Below are 16,219 nucleotides of genomic sequence, written 5' to 3' on the forward strand. Positions count from 1 at the left end.
GCTGAATCTCAGAAAGGAACGAAGCCTTCAGATCCAGCTCTCCTCAAAGAGCTTTATTTCCCATCATTATTATTGTCCAACACAACAACCACATTATTATCATCAGGTTCATCATTTCTCTTCCGCTGTCGATACATTTTTAGTCAATGTTACATTGAAATCTTTTGCTGCATTTTCTGAAGAGAGAACATGAGATTGCAGGTCAATGATAAGTGGCTGAAAGTGATGAACTCAGAGCACAGAGCGACACTGTGTGGGCAGAACCATGTTTTTATGATTAGAATAACTTTCACTCAGTTTTTCTATGCAGCCTTGTGTAATCTTATGAGGACACAGGTCACAGCAGCTAGCTTAGCAGGAGCTATAACGCTCTCTGCCTTTAAATGTGACGTCTTCATTGAGTTTGTTATCTCCCTCCTGGCAGCGTTCTGCATGAATGTGAAGACACAGAAAGATCTGGAAGAATTGAAATTCCCAAAAGTGACTCAACAATCAAACAAAGCATTCATTTTCTGATGTGAGTGATTGTCAGCTATTGTAATCCCTCAAACGGTCCCTCCTGTTCCTCCCTTTGTGGGCTAATAGCTGCTATCCAGATGCTCTTTCACAGGAATGTCACCACTGGCCTCCCTCACAGTTCCCTTTTCCTCCCTTTTAAAACCTCATCATGAATATTTATGAGACATTTAGCTAATTATTTTCCTTTGGCAAAAATGCATTTGGAATACAGAACAGCAGAGAGGAGAAAGTGAAAACAGCTGAAGGAGGATTCATCTTTGAGATGAACATTTGAGTTCCTGACGACTCAACTTTTGCTGCTTCAGAGTGGAGGAAACAATGATCAGTGTCACTGTGACAACAGAGGCTGCAGTGTGTGAAACAAGGAGAGAAAGGAGAAAGGCAGCGCAAATAAGGTAGAAAAGTGACAGAATCACAGGTGAGAGTTTCTCCTCTCAGGAGAAGAAGATGAAGGAAAAAGACAAACTGTGAGGGAGAGAGATGAAATGTGAGCTGTGAGGAAGAGGGAGGGCTGTCTGGTCTTCACACTGCTGTCTCACATGTGGACAGAGTGGACAGTTCAATAAAAAGCCTGATGTGTTCACACATAAAATGGCTTCAGTTCCTGAAGTTTCCCCCAGTAGACCAGTCAAATCATGTCATGTGACTGGTTGAAGTTCAACCAGTTCTTCTCTTTTCTCTTTGTATCCCTCGAAATCTCACAAGCTGATCCTGCTGCAGAGAGAGAGAGAGAGAGAGAGAGAGAGAGAGAGAGAGAGAGATGATGTGTGTCAGGACATAAATGGAAAATGTGTCTTGTGAGATGTGTCCTTCAGTGAAAATGATGAATGGGATCAACAGCAGTGTGTTGATGTTGTTCTGCCTCAGTGACACAGTGAGTCAACAGCTGCTTGTCTTGTTAAAAGCCTCTTATCAGGCTGACCGCCCTCCACATATTCACACGTGTGCACACAAACACACACAAAGACACACACACACACACATATAAAAGTGTAAACCTCAGAGAGCCCCTCACCCTGTCCCTGAGGGTGAGTCCAGACTCCCTGCAGAGGAAGCTTGTTTTACTCAGAGTTCATGACCTCAGATGAAGCTTTGAATGGAGATTTTGAGCTTCTGCCTCAACAATGGAGGCTTTTTTAAGCTGCTCGACTGGGATGCAGGAAATATTCTGACAAAGTCCTCACAGTCAGACATTCCCAGTTCACCCACTGTACATGTTTGGCTTTACCAGTTCTGTTGACTGTTCAACACAACTCCAGATATAAAGTCAAAGTCATCAATCATTAGTCTGCAGTTTTCTGGTGCCAAACCCCCTGATGATAAACCTTAATGCTGTGGTAGTTATGGATGTATGAGTAGCACAGAAGTCCAACGGCAGAATGAATTATTTTGATCTTCAAAGAACTCTTCTAAGAGCCTGAGGTTTCCTCTCTAATCTATATTCATCAGTCAAGTGTCATTACTATTTAATATTTACAATAAAAAATGAATTTAAAGTTCACAAGGTTGGACTGCTGGAGAACGTCTCTGTCTGATAGATGATAGAGTCAAAGTAATAATAACAAAATGGGTTTTGCTTCATTGTCACAGTCCACAGAAGTGATCTTCTATTAACCCGACAATCCACCAACTGACTTGGAGACCGAGGACGTATTGTATTTATAAATGTTGTATGTCTGCTGTTATTCGTAGTGTCAGTGTTTTTAGACCTCCGTAAAGTGATGAACTATAACTTTATTCAGAAAGTCTGACTTCTCTCAGCAGTGAGGTGGAGGCTCAAGAGCCGACTATAGAAGTGTCTTGAGTTGAGTGTCGGCACTGGATCACCAAATAAAGTGAAACCAGGCAAAATGTTGTTGCTGCAGCTCTGCTCTGTTCCCAGATCAGTCAATAGATTGTGTATTGTCTGGACCATCAGTCATGCTTTGACATCGATGCATTACCAATCAGTCCAGATATATTTCTCTTATGTTTTATGTCTCAGTGCTCACACATTTAACATTCTCTCTATCAGTTTCATATTAGAGTGAATGGAGGCAGGGGGGTGTTTGAAAGCTCCCAGAAGGGCTGTTTATATCTCCCACTGCTGATGGAGCTCTTACTATATTGGATGAGGCAATATTCCTCCTCTTCTGCAGAGCAGTAGAAGTTGGGTGTGAGAGGGGTGTGCATGTGTGTGATGAGCACAGCTGGGCAGAGTTTTAACGCCCGGGCAGCTGCTTATTTGAGAAATTAACAAGCTGTTAGATCTAGTTAGAAGTTTGAGTGTGAAAGTACGTGTTGTCTTTCTCACTAAAGAGTTTTTTTTTTTTCTTTTTCCCATCAGACAGAATTAATTTTCAAAGTATTTCAAGTCAGTTAATATCAGCACGATGTATCTTTACATCTACTGAACTTGAGGCTGAATTAAATCTTGGGTTTATTCTGTTGTCCTGTAGAAGTCGAGAACATTGAAACACCATCCTGTCTCTGAATTTACAGGAAGGGACTGCAGAAGAAACGAGTGGAGGGACGAGAAAGAAGAGAATAAAAACATGAGCTTTGGTTAAGGTGCGAGAAATATTGTGATTTCAGTTAAATTCTAACAAAAAAAATTTCCATCTCAAGTCACTGCTGCCTTTTTGTCTTAAAACAGATTCTTTTTCCTGAACATGAACCAAGTGCTGCCAACGCCTAAATAAAACCATAAAAAGTTGAACAATGCTGTCGTCACTACAAGTGGATCGTGCATTGGTGGATTTGATGGAAAACAAATGAAAGATGTTGTTGGTGAACATTTTAGTGACACTGTTGGACCTCAGCTCACCTCACTGTGCACTTCTTCACAGCCAAATCTACTGAAGTCTAAGGACAGCAATCCTTGGAGCACTCCTCAACAGAGAGCAACATGTTGGCACAGCCAGCCTTAAATTCAGACATATTCAGAGTATTAGTCCTCTTTTTGAATAATTATCTTATTTACTGACTGTCAAAGACACACCACAGACATGCTCTCACATTCATTCTCAGTTTGAATTGTTTCTGTTTGGACTTTAATTTGGATGAGGTTGTTTTGGTGGAACTCAGGGTTTGTTTTATGGTTTTCCATCAGGGCTTAAACACACGCTTGGATAGTTTTGTTTCAATGCAAATTTTCCTTTTTTCCATGTTTGATCCAAAGACGAGCAACAGCAGGAATATTCTGTTTTGGCAAAGCAGAGAGAAACAAGATGGAACATTTTTGTCCAAGAAACCAAGAAATTACATTCACAAATGTTTCTCTTGCAGTTTCTGATTTTATGAAAAGATATCTGAGGGACTGTATTTCTAAATGTGGCTGACTGGGTGCAAGAAAACTGTGATGCAGTAACTCAGCAAACTGTATGAAAATACATCTGTAAGAAATATCAGCAGAAAGTCGGCTGAGCTAGAGAGGAGCAGAGCTGAAAACAGTCTGTCAGGAACAAATGAGGAAGTCTTACCCAGTTTCTTGAGCTGGATCTTGTGTCCATGTTGGCTCAGTGAAGATAGAGGAGTGGCAGTGAAGACAGTTGTTGTGTTTCACAGGTGGAGTTCAACTTGAAACTGTACTGTAGTTTCAGAGTTGTAGTACTTTGTGATAGATGTTGTTGTTACAGAAGATAAATCTGTAAATGGAGGGATATGTTGTATTTTGTAATAGCTGACAGTTTGTTTCCACCAAAGACAGAGATGTAGTCCTCAGTTCAGGTTGTCAGATGGGAATGAGGTTTTTCTAAAGAGGCAGCTTATAGAGCCAAGATGTTGATGATGATGTCAGCATTCTAGAATGATGGTCATAACTGAGCATTCTCATCATGTGTTGTAGATCCTCCCAATTCAAACAAAGCTTTTTTTCTATCAACCATTTGAGCACAAACACCCACAGACAGTGTTGATCTCTGTATTGTCACAGGGAGTGAACACACTTTGCTCTTGACAGTAATAGGAGACAGTGTTTTATGGTCTGACCCTCCTCAGTCAGTGTCCTGATATATAACATGATGAAATTAGTGAATACAACTGATGTTTGTGTTGAATCAAATCAGTTCAATAATCAGTGATTTGAGCTTTTCTTGCTGTAATTTCTCAAACCTCCAAATGTGTCTGTGATTCGACCGTCGTTTATTTGAAGTCCACAAGTTCTTTTGTGCTGCTGTCCAACCCACTTCAGTCCCAGCAGTGTTCAGTCATTTGTTCTTGTCCAGAGGCTGAACTGGGCTGCATCTCTTTGTCAGAGTGAGGTGAAGAGGCTCTCTGATGACTGTTTGTCTCCTGGCTGCTGCTTGAAATGACTGTGGAGTGTTTTTGCAATCCATTCAGTCCATAATAAGCCCTCTCACATTCAGAAAACCTCCAGAGGGAACTTTGTGGAGGACACACGTTTGAGTGGAACGAGCTTCAATCAACAAGTAATCCTACAAGTTAAAATGATTCAAAAATATCCACATTTGTTAACTTCTCTTCAGTTGATGTGTAAAAGTCTTTTCAGAACTGACCATGTCTCAAGGCTCATGTCTCCACAAGGTCTGCACTGATACATTCAGACAGTGTTGTATGGACACAGGTTTTTCAGAGTCTTGTCATGTACTTTTCAGGGAATCTTAATTCCCACCTAGACTTCACACAGCTGACTGATCACTGACAGCAGCCTGTCAGTGAAGATGTGTGTCACTCATCAGTCAAATTAAACAGAAAAGCAATGAAGTGTGAGAAATCAGCACATCATTAGATCCTGAGATTTAAATGGACTTTATCAAGGGTTCAATCAGTCCTCATTTTCTTTGGTGCTGGTCTATTTGTTCTGTATCTGGAAGGATTTTTGTGTTTTTTATGAGTAGGAAGTTTCTACTGGAAACTCCTGCATCTGAACTCTCTGACTCTTCTTATTCTCTGTGTTCTTGCTGTCATGCTGTTTTGTTTGAACTCATCAGATGTGAAGACAGTGTGTTAATGGAGGAGGTGTTATTAAAGTTTGGATGGAAAGAAGGTCGACGTCTTTGTGGAGACCAGCACTCCTTCAGATATCACCATGGCTCAATGACCCATGGGAAGTTATAATGTAGTGAGGAAATGGAGTGAGAAAGGACTTTTCAGTCAGTCGGCCTGCAGCATCACTCAGAACAATTTCACCAGCCCTCCAATAAACCAATTATTGCAGCCAATGGTGGTCCAGTTTTTCTGCTGTCTGATGATCCACTCTGCTGAAGATTTTGCTGGAGCACATTACAAATCACCCGAGGATTCACACAGAGCAGCAACACTGCTGAGTTAATGCTTTAAAAGCTTCCAGAGACTCAACAGGGAGAAGCAGCAGGCAGAGGGCCGGTGAGGTGGAAGCAAAGTGGAACAGAAGCCAGTGAAGGAGGAACAAGAGCAACAGGTCATTTGAACAGAACGCCTTGTTATGAGAAGGGATTTTATTTGATGTGTGTAGGGATCAGTGGACAGACTGCCAACATGTGACCCTCGTGTCCTGTCTGAACTGACACTCCAGTCCAGCCAGAAACACTCGCCAAGTGAAACCACTTCTGAAAACATAGTAGTAATACATGACGAACTTCAGTGTTTATAGACATACAGTCCAGTACTTGTGGCATTCATGGACTCTGGCACATAAGCAGAAACATCGACACCTTAAACAGTGAACTTTAAAAACAAAAAAACATGGAGGTCTGAACAGGAGTGATGGTTGGATCAAACTAAACGTATCAATGATTCAGTACCTGGATCTGACTTTTTAAGATCCACGTTGATCATTTATTTTGTGTGAAACACACAGTAAATGTCCCTCAGTGTGCTGTGTGTGTGTTTGTGTGAACATGAATCTCCTCTGATGAAAAAGAAGACAGACGTCTGTCACAGTAGAACATTTGACTTGAGATGGAGCGTCGTCTCTTTCTGTCATTCTGACTCTTCAAAGGAAAGATGTTTGCTGTTCATGCTGAACTGCCAGTGGCTGTTTCCAGTTTGGCTCTGTCTCCTCCTCTGCTCTGTCTTTGCCTCTCACAGTCTTCACGACAAGTTTCCAAACCTTTTCTTTCTCCCTCCATGAATGCAGAGCCGCTCGTGGGCTGTGACACTCTCACCTTTCTGTCTTTGTCCTCCTCCCACCTTCTCTCTTTTCCTTCTCTTCAGCTCAAAGTCATTCAGTCTCTCCAGTTTGTCTTCTCATTTTGTCTCAAAGAAGTGGAGTGCAGTGTGTGGATGTTTCTCTCATCTTGTGTTTCACTGTGGAGCTTGACTTTCCTTTGACCGACTTCACACACTCTTTTCTCTTTATTCATTCTACATTATAATAGTTAGACATGCAATACTTGTGCAACCCTGCCCATCACACAGTCTCTACAAGGCCTGTGTGAGCTCTGTGAGCAGAGAGGCTGAGGCCAACAGGACGACAGAAGATTTAAAAATACATAAAACAGACTGGAAAACCCACTGAAAGTCTTCATTTCTAATCCTGAACCCTCTGACACAAACTGTGGACCACACATATCAAACATCAGATCTTATCTAATGACTCTTATTTTAAATCATTTCATTTCAAGCCATAATTTAGACCTTTTTCCTTCTAATTGAACATTAGTAAAGCCAGGGCAGAGTGGCTCTTTCATTAAGCTGTTTCCTTCTAATCATAGTGATTTAAATATCCTCCACCTCGGCGGCTCAGTGGGGAGCTGGGACAGACTCCACACAGAAAGACTGCAGCTGGGCTTTTCACTGCCTTTGGTTTGAACCAAAGCAAAAGCTCGATAATTGTTCAGACTTATAACCAAAGATTCTTTAGTGTGAGGTTGATGTTAAAGAGTCAAATTACTGATGCTCGGGTGCAGCTGATCCATTATAATGCTGCAAAGTCACTGTGTTGTGATGAATCTGTAGCAGCTCAAATAAATGTGAATGTGTTTTTTTTCTTACAAATTATGTTAAAAAACATTACTTATTTCAAAAACTCACATTTATTGTGTGTTTTTACAACAGCTGATGTTTGAATGGAGTGAACCTGCTGCTTTAAGACAGTGTTGCATGTTGGGTAGTTTGCAGTTGAATGTTCCAAAGCGAGCAAGTTTCCACCTCATCTAAAAATGAGCCTGCTGTTATCTTTACTACAGAAATGGAGAACACAGAAACTGTCAGTCAAGCAGGAAACAAATCCAGTTTCAGGGAACATGATGGAAAAACTGCTGAGCCAAAATGGCCGACAGAGAAAGTTCTTCTCAGGTTTGAACGCTGAGTGTGTGAAGACGTGACTGAAGGACTAAATGAAGCACCAGCTTTGACTGACTGCAGTGGAAACATACTGGGACAAGAGACACACAGGTGAGATTTCTGCTTCATGTGAAGGAGTTTCCAACAATGAGACCAACTTTGACAGAACAAACATATCAAGATGAATGTTTGTGAGCTCACATATTTGGATATTTAGTTGAACAAACATGCTGTGTTGGGCTGAAAGTTGTGGAAATGACAGTTTAGTGTCTTCTGGTTGAAAGGAGGGTTTGCTCTGCTTTGAGCCAGTTCAATCAGCAGGTAGAGCCTGCTGTCTGCAGCAGCCATGTTTGTTTGTTTTGTCATGTATTTGTTTGTTTCTGGTTTCTTGAAGTCTTTTTCTTCAGTCGTCATCAGTCTGCTGTGGTGTCCACATCCCCACAGAGTTAACACTGTGAAGTTTAGAAGAGAGACCACATGAAAAAGCCTCTGAGTCCTACCAAACAACATTTTAATGGTGCTGTCATTAGTGTGTTTTCTAACTGTGTGGCTTTAATTGTCTGGGTATGAATCAAATTTCAGTCTGTTTCTGACCAAGTTTCTGATGTAACAACATTCATTTCCCAAGAGCAGCTTTAAATGAATGAGCCTTCACATCATCGGCTGTTTTTCTTCACCTGTTGTTGTTTCAGACGGCTGAACACTGAGACCACAATCACAACAAAATCCCACAATTCTCCTTTAACTGGCTGTTGATCATCTTCTCTCCTCCATTCCCTCATTTATGAAGTGACACAGCAGCTGTTGGTTCACTCACAGCAAAGAAACCTCATGCTGTGATTTAAAGGCAGCGAGGTTCAAATTCATTATTTCATCTCTATTAATTCACTTTTTTTTTTTTTTTTTTTTTTTAGAGTTGAATTGGCCTCACAGAGCAAATTTAAAGTATTTTTCACATCACAGTAGAGACAACCAATCTGTTCCACTATCAGCAGTATCTCCACTTTTAATCAGTCAATGCAAACCTGCTGAGCAACAAACTCATTCTCACCTCATCCAGTTTATTCACATCTTGTTGAGAACATGCTCACTAAACCAGACAGCCTCTTCATGCTCTCTGCAAATGAAATACTGGACACACAGAAGTTGGAGTTCAGTTCACCAAACCTTTGTTCAACAGTCCACACAGTGTGTTTCCTGCCTGTGTCGTCCACTGTCGAGTCTTTGAACCCCTTTAAAAAAGCGGCTCCCTGCTATTCTTAGTAAGACTCCACCAACCAACCCTGCTGTCACTCACCAGAAAGAAAGACATGAAGGAGGAGAAGGAGGTCATGTTGTTCTCCCTCTGTCAGTCAGCACAGAGGACCCCTGCCCGGGCTGAACCATGCCTGTTCAAAACACCTGTCCCCTGCAGACCCCTAACATTTGTTTCACACTCACATCCAGTTTTCCTTGTGAATACTGAAATGCTGAAGGCGGGACATTTCTCATCACTTCAAATCAAAGCAGCTTGAGGTTCACGACTTTGTCGTTGAGGGAAAATCCTCCTCTGTGCTGCTGCAGTGAGTTTAGACTGTAAAATCAATATTAGTACAAATATTTTCTCCCTAACCTGGAAACCAGAGCACCAAGACTTCAGATTGATGATGTCATCAGGTGACACATTGAGATATTCAACCCAAAAGAGTGTCATGTGCAGGTCTGCACGCTCACAGCTGTGAATCAGAAAATGTGCCCATCTCACAGTAAAATCAGCTGCTGTCACAGTGTCCTGTTGTTCATCACTCTCTGTCCACAGAGCAGCTCCAGGATCTGTCTCTTGTTCACAGTGTGACTTCAGTCTCTCTACGGTCACAGAATAGAATTAGTGTGTGTGGACTGAACAGTGTAAAAAGGCTCTGAAGAGGAAATATAATGAGGTGGGTTTGTTCTTACCTGCAGTGACCCGTCTTTGATTGCAGCATTGTAAAACTCAGAGATAATGTCTGTAATTATAGACTCAGTTGGACCCGTACATTTCCCATGATGCTCTGCGTCACGTGATGTCGACTACTTTAGATTTTTGCTTTATGTTTTGTAAAATGATTCCCACAGCAGGTAAAAGCTGCCATCTGCACTCATTACTAACAGTTGTGTGTGTGAAGCTCTGCTCATCAGTGCAGTTTGTTGCATTGAACCAGGATTCAAAGCAGAACTAGAACCAGAATGTGTTTCTGTTTCTGTTTCTTCTCAGCAGTTGGTCAGATTGGACTGAATGAAGGGCCGTCAGCTTTTCAGGGTCCCTCCTGTAGTGGGCAGTTTATCAGCTATAGAGAAGCTCTGGACTCTCTCATTGAGGAGCTGCTCACAGTCAGGTGGTGTGTGTGTGGGTGTGTGTGTGTGTGTGTGTGTGTGTGTGTGTGTGTGTGTGTGTGTGTGTGTGTGTGTGTACGTGTGTACATGTCAGTATGTTGATTTGAAAAGTCAAGACAAGACAGCAGGGTCCACATAACTTCATGGAAGTGTCCCTCTGGCTTTCCCTCAGTGTAAAAGCATCATTTCTACCTCGCAGTGAACATCTGTGTGAATCAGTCTCTGTGTGAGAAGCAGCATCTGCTTCAGTCTGTTGATTCAGCTTCACTCTGCTCTTTCTGCTTCTCATTGAAGTGAACAATCTGCTCTCATTCTTCTTCAGTCTGTCAGTGCTCTTCATCTTCTGAGTATCATTCCAATCACAGGTAGCTGTTCCACCTCTTCTGTCTTCCTCTAACAAGGCTGCTGATCGTTTATCATCGCTGCTGTGTTTGACAGAGACGCTTCATGAGAGAGAACTAAGTGGAGGAAATGAATTAGAAAAGCCCCCTCATGAAACGTGAATCAATTTGTCACCATGAACAACGACTCTCACAGAACATGTTTGTACTGGAGTTACTACAGTAAAACAAATCAGGAAGTCATTTATTCCTCTAACATCTGACTTTGTTCCATGTTTCTTCTGTCAGACTGCAGCTGGCTGAGTGTCAGCATACAAAGACTCCACAGAGGAAAAGTGAAGCAGCATTAGTTTGTCTCAGAGATCAGCATGTATTACCACTGTATGGTCCTTTGAAGGTGAGGAGCTGCAGGAAGATATAATGAGTTCAATGCTTTGGCTCGTACATCCCGAGGTTGAGGACAAACTGAACTTTTCATAGTTCTGATAACAGCAGCTTTAAAATGTAAAGTGCCTGAAAGGTTGTGCTTCAGTTCATTGGAACATTTCTAGCTGTCGAGGATTCGGCCTCAGTGAGAAGGAGAGTGTTAAAGATGCATTTTGTGTGATTATCAAAGACTTTGAGGTCAGATTTCAGAGAGAAATGACCTCTGGCAGATTTCTTTTCTCAGAGGGAATTCTCAAACATGTGTTGGTGTTGGCAGTGGAGAGCAGATCATATTTCATGTGGCCTGAACCAGAACCATAGTGAAGATGTGGGAATTACTCAGGATGGAAAATATCTGCCTGAAGAGGCGCTGAAGCTCTCAGTCTGCTGTTTTCTTGAATGTTCTCTGCCGTCTCTCCTGTGAACTTCCTCACCTCTGACTGGATTTGTCCACTGAGGCAGCAGAATAAAAGGTGTTTGGTTCTTGTGGGGACAGATGGGCTGCAGGTGTCTCTCTGTTAGGGAGCAGGTCCACTTTACTGTCCACGCTCAGATTATCGAGGCCTTGACTCTCCAAGAGGCTGAAGTTTCCTGTCTGGTGTTTTCCAGATCATCAGGACATTGTGACCAATTCTTCCACACATGAGAGTTTGTGAAGCTCTGACTGGCCTCAGAGTGACAATTACACTGTTGATGATGGAGAAGAGAAAAGATTTTACAGTCTGTCTTCTCTCTGTTCTCTCTTCTAGGTAAGACGACCGTGTGTGTGCGTGTGTGCGTGTGTGTGTGTGTGTGTGTGTGTGTGTGTGTGTGTGTGTGTGTGTGTGTCTTCTGCTGGCTGGATGAAAAAGACTCGACCTCCTGCTTTATCATCGTCCTCAGAACTGACAGTAAGAACAACTCTGATATTCCTCAAGTGTCAAACGTGATTGTTTTGGATCAGCTGATGATCAGCTGATGATCAGCTGATCATCAGCTGATGTGATCTTGTGTCTGGTCAGAAACTCTCTGAATAGAATCTGAATCTCTCCCTCACTGTCGGTTCTTTCATGTATCTTCTTTAGAATGAGGTGATGCTCCACTGATTGCTCTCTAATTAAACTGTGATGAACAGGTTGATGTAACTGCTCAGAGTCCTTCTGCTCCTCTTGCTGTGGCTCTGTGTTCAATAGCAGAAAGCTGGTTGAGGCAGAGCTGCTGTCTCTTTAGTCTGAGATCTTCTTGGTTGGTTTCCTGCTGTCTTGTGTTTTGTTTGTGTCTGCAGTCTCTCGTCCAGCTCTCTGCCTGTTGCTGCTTCACAGTTGTGACACTCAGCAGTGAAACAGACTCAGTCTGTTGCTCGTATGGACACACATGCTGGAGCTGTGAGTGTCTGTGAGGCAGCAGTCTGTTTGGAAATGTCCTGTGGTTCTGAGAGACTGCTGATGCATTGAGACATTAGACTCTGAGATGTTTGAGTTGCTTCAAATTGATAAAAACTGGGATCTCTGCTGCTTTTTGTTCTTGTGTGGATCTGTGAGCTCTGACTGATGCTCTGGAGCCAGGCACTAATGATTAGCCAGCATTAATAACTGCTTCCATGGAGTCTAATTCAGTTGTTCATTTTTGTCCTTGTCTTTCTAAACATGATCTGTGTGAACAGAGAGCTTGGAAATGAGCTCAGCTGTTTCTTTATGGACCTGCAGGTTTAGTTTGCTGGATTGTGTCTTTACCTTCTGAAAGCTGAGCATGTTGCACCTTTTTATTGGCTTCTAACACATCAGGGGTGTCAAACCATCACGCATCTCAAGACAAGTTTTTGTTCCAGCTGCAGACCACAGCAGGTGATTTCACTGATTCCTTCTTCTTTGGCTGCTTGAAGGTGTGATTATCAGCTGTCACAGGGTGAGAAAAACACAATCATTGCAAGAGAAGAACAGGAAACATGTTTTATTCTGAAAGATCCACCTTTAGTCAGGAAGGGTTTATTCACCTGAGGAATGTGTGGATCTGCACATCAAACCTCTGATTTTTGGAGATGTGAATGAACACTGACACACACTGTGCATTCACACCACTTTAGGCAGCAGCACTTCATACTGAGAGTCATCTCAGACCATCAATATGCTGCCAGACATCTTGGCCCTGAAAAATGTTCGTTTATTTCATATTTATTGTTGTCATTTAGTTCACGAACATGCTAAGCTAGTTGTGCTAACCGTAGCTAAATGCTAACCCGTTGTTGTGGTTCAGCAGCAGTTGCAGCATCATGTTTGCCTTCGAACTGAAACTCTGATCATTTCGTCTTTTTATTGTCTGTCGTCTCTTCTTGCTCTTCTTTTCTCTTTCCTCCACTCTCAGCTTGTGTGGTCAATACATACGTCAGCTCTTGAAACAACACTGTTTATTATCTGTGCACTTGAATTCTTTGAGTAATCGTTTCAGCCGTTCTCTATATTTCACGTCAGACTTCAGACTTTAGTTTTTCTTCATTTTCTTTCCTCTTTGCCTCAAGCATTTTATCTCACTCACTGCTCCTCCTCCTCCTCAAACTAATTACCAGGACCAAGACTCATTTTTTATTTTACCTTTAACCAAAGTTTGCTTCTCAAAGACAATCTGAATGCAGCATAATGGGAGTGACAAATGAGATGGAACTGCAGCAGGACTGAAAGTAATGAAGCCCTGATACATCTATCTATCACTGGAGAGAGACGGAGAGAGAGAAAATAGAAGAGTTTGTGAAAACACAATCAGTGAGATTTCTCCTCTGCCCTCCTTCACTGGCCTGCTGACAGACTGTGTCTGAACATCATGGAGGAGACTTTTGGTGGTCGAGTCTCAGTGACATAAAGAGTAACGAACATCTTCAGCACAGACACACAAACCGCTCCACATCCTGAAAACTCCTGTGGTGTTTGAGCCAACATGACTTTGTGTGGTTGAAATGGAGTCCAGCGTCTTCACAGCTGTTCTCTCTGCTGCTCTGTGATTGATGGAGCAATTACTCCATGAAGTGGTACAAGATGACATCCTCCCCCTGGTCTTTATGTCGGTCTGCTCAGTGAAACACACCTTTATGATCATCGCTCTGCAGCCTCACACTGTTTGAATCATCAAACACACCAATCCAACACAATCACAGAGCTTAATGTCTGTGGAGGCTTATTTTGTCCTTCTTTGATAGAGACACAGGCACTGACAGGTCTGAGATGCTCATTTAACAACAGAATGCTGGACTTTATTTGCTGAAGCTGCAGTTGTTGTACTGCAGTTGTATTTATTGTTTGAGCCTAAAACCTAAAAACTTTCCTCATACATTGTTGATTCCACCTTCCATGGCCAATGACATTCCTGTTCATCAGACTTCTACAGTGTTCCTTTCACATAAAATATTCATTTGAAGCTTTGCCACATACCAGTAGTTCTTGTCTCACATGGTGACTGAATGATGGTGTTTTGTCCAGCTGAAGACACTGACAGTTACACACATAGAGACATTTATTCCTCACCAGCGCAGCCTGCTGTTCAGGTGGGTGGTAGGAAGGTGCTTGTAGCCATCATGTAAACAGGAGCAGCTGGTCCTCTCACAGGCGTCAGGAAACAGTGTGGCTGTTTGCAGCAGAGCAGAGAGAAGAGCTGGCCTTAACTCCCTGCAGACTGACAGCTCCCTGAGAGTCACACACACTCTGGCTGCAGACAGACTTTAGCAGGGAACAGCTTTTTGTTGGCTGAGAGGAAGCAGAAAGCTCCCATGTGTAGATAATGAAGTTTGATGACTTTGGTGAAGCCTTTTTTACTGTGTGATGGTTAAATGTGATGAGCAGCAGATGGAAGTTAGTGTTGTCTTTTGAGGGATTTTTACATTTCCAGAGTACAGCACAGAGTCTGACAGGACTTTTGAACAGTAAGGTTACCTCACAGCATGTTGAGATGATGATGACTGCAGAGAGTCCTGCACATTTTATGCTGAATCACACTGATGCAGACAGACGCATAAATAAAGACATAAACACTTCAGAAAGCCCTGATGTCTAAAGCCATTAGAAATGCAATCTGAATGTGTTTGAGAACGATGAGCTGAGGTCACTGTTTAACACGTAATGGCTTTAATGTCACGCACTGTTGTCTTCCCAGAGAGAACTTTAAATGAGCCACACTGGATGCTTCATTTGCTTTGAGGTCCTTTTAGCCTTTGGATTCAGTGTTAATTAGAGGCCAAATGAAGTGTGTCAGAGAGATTAGAAGAATCTCCTCCTCCAGGTATCACCACCTCCACTAAACACAGCCAGTGTGTCACCAAATGTCAATGTGCCTCCATGAATATTCATTCGAATCAAATTACAATTAATGTGTTCATCTCACTTTACTCTGATAAACCTCATATTCAGCCCAAGTAACTCTTTCAACAAGGGCCTGACTGGCAAGTTAGAAATACACATAAAAAACAAACATAAAAAACTGACTCTGCAGTAAAACCTACAGCCTGAGTCATTTTATATTATCCATCCAGTGGACACCTTCAGATAAACCACAGCCCTTAAAACACATCCTGTTTTAAACTGATCTGATTTCCTGAGTTCATACCACTCAGTGCTGACTGGAAACTGAAATAAATAATTGTGAGTATCATAGAATCTCCCAGCAGCAAAGATCAGGACTCGTCCATATTCCAGGACGCTCTGCTCTCTGTCATGTGGGATTGAGCTAAACCTCATTCAACCTCTGATATTTTCTCTTTTTCTTTGGAGACGACATCTCAACTGAAATCCATCCATTTTCATCATTATCACTGTATTTCAAAACATCTGTCACACTTTCATCTTTTAAAGTCTGACAGTCAGATTCTGATCCTGAACCTTTTCCTCTTAAATGTCAACCCTTCAAGCTGAAGAGAAAGTTATCAATATCAGCATCAGCATCATTCATTTGTCAGGTTTCTGTGGACGTGTGAAGTGTCATCAGATGTGACAAATGCAGTGTGACTCCTGCTGCAGGATGAGAGGCAGATAAGAAGCAAAACAACACTTTAAAAAGCTGCTCTGCAGCTTTAAACCTGTAGAGAGAGAAGAAGGAGAGTTCAGTCAAGTGTCAGAGAGCAGTGGAGGGAGACAGCAGCAGGACCACCACTGCAGGCCAACATGTCCATTTAGAAAGGCCAAAGCATGTGCTGTGTGTGTACTGTAGACTGGAATGAGTGTTTAATCTTTGCTGAGATGAAGAAAAAACTGTTATATGACTGATGCCAACACAGAGGAGCAGTTTATTTCTCCTGGAAGCCATTACTAAATGGATAGAGGCTGAGGAAAAGGGCTGAAATATGAGGGTCAGTTCAGTTCTCTGTCACAGTTCAGCAGGTTGAACAGCTCCGTCTTTGCTGTCACCTATCAGCTGGA

Source organism: Chaetodon auriga, chromosome 7 (genome assembly GCF_051107435.1).
Source record: "Chaetodon auriga isolate fChaAug3 chromosome 7, fChaAug3.hap1, whole genome shotgun sequence".
NCBI classification, from domain to species: Eukaryota; Metazoa; Chordata; class Actinopteri; order Chaetodontiformes; family Chaetodontidae; genus Chaetodon; species Chaetodon auriga.